This window comes from Bos mutus, chromosome 15 (genome assembly GCF_027580195.1).
Source record: "Bos mutus isolate GX-2022 chromosome 15, NWIPB_WYAK_1.1, whole genome shotgun sequence".
NCBI classification, from domain to species: Eukaryota; Metazoa; Chordata; class Mammalia; order Artiodactyla; family Bovidae; genus Bos; species Bos mutus.
Genome location: NC_091631.1, coordinates 44,581,252 through 44,582,596, shown reverse-complemented (window position 1 = coordinate 44,582,596; position 1,345 = coordinate 44,581,252). Strand labels below are relative to the sequence as shown.

Below are 1,345 nucleotides of genomic sequence, written 5' to 3'. Positions count from 1 at the left end.
GAATATCCAGAAAGCAGTCACTTTAGAGATCTCCTATAAAACTTCACTATGAAAGATGTTTACCTGAAATACTTGTAAAACTGAGTTTGTACTTTTACTCACTCTAAATAGATCTGACTCACAGTGTTTACGCATCCTTCTCTAACTTTTATGATTCTTTTTAAAAAATATTTATTTGCACCAGCTCTTAGTTGTGGGACACAGGACCTTCAGTCTTTGATGTGGCATGTGGGATCTTTATTTGTGGCATGCAAACTCTTAGCTGCAGCATGTGGGATCTAGTTCCCTGACCAGGGATCGAACCTGGGCCCTCTGCATTGGGAGCATGGAGTCTTAGCCACTGGACCACCAGGGAGGTCCCTCTAACTTTTATGATCCTTTTAATGTAGACATTTTCTAATGACATCATGAACTTTCCCAAGCAACTCACCCTTTTGTGGTGCCATACAAATACATTGGACATGATACAAAGAAATTGGCAAATGATTGCAGTAGTATGAAGGCATTAGTTGACATTCCAAAGTGGTAAGGCAATTCATGACGTAAAGGGTGTGGCCAGGCAAATTCAGAAATGTAGAAGACTGTTAGTATAGTTCCTGCTATCACAAAAGAGGGGTAAAACTTGATGCTTAAAGGGGTGGACAAACTGAAATTACTAAAGGGTAGTGCAAAATAATTCTTGACAAGAGGAGAAGGATGAGTCCTTATTTGGGAAACTAGTAATGTCAGAAGGAGATGGAACAGTCCTTTATTCCTTTAAACATGATATCACAGAAAACTAGAAAAGTTGTAGGACTGAGGTTACCAACTGGTGCCCAGGGGTACAATTAGACCTATAGACACATTGTATTGGCCTGCCTACAGAATTGGGGTTTTTCCCAACTAGTTACCAAATCACAAGTTTTCATAATAAAAATTAGGATGTCTGGCTTCTCTTGAAAATGTTGGCGTTCTGACAGTCCTTAGCCTGCATTCCTACATGGCAGCAACTGGCTGGAGCAAAGTAACAGCTTCTCTCTTTGGACAAGGCAGATAGTTGTTACAATCCCCACTTGTCAGCTTTACTTACATCATCCACCTAGCACTTGTAGGCATTTAAGTGTGTGACACTGGTTTGGGGAATTCCATGTAATAAAGAGATGAATCAACGTTGTAGGAGGGGAATCTATGACATAAGATATATAGACATTGGAAAATTCATTGCGACAAGAGTAGAAGCAGCAGAATGTTTATATCCTGCCATTTTAATCCCAATAGTATTCTTTCTAAACCTGCAACTCTAACCTCAGAGCATTTGCCTCCATCATGCAGTCTATGCATCAATCAAGGAACTAAACTGGATCAA

General features: G+C 39.9%; 1 non-coding gene across 1 annotated transcript; it reads right to left on the bottom strand.

Moving 5' to 3' along the window:
* Nucleotides 1-282: 282 nt before the first annotated feature.
* TRNAW-CCA (transfer RNA tryptophan (anticodon CCA)) lies at nucleotides 283-355 on the bottom strand. The gene has a single exon. It is a non-coding gene; the product is annotated as a tRNA-Trp (tRNA).
* Between the last annotated feature and the right edge of the window lie 990 nt (nucleotides 356-1,345).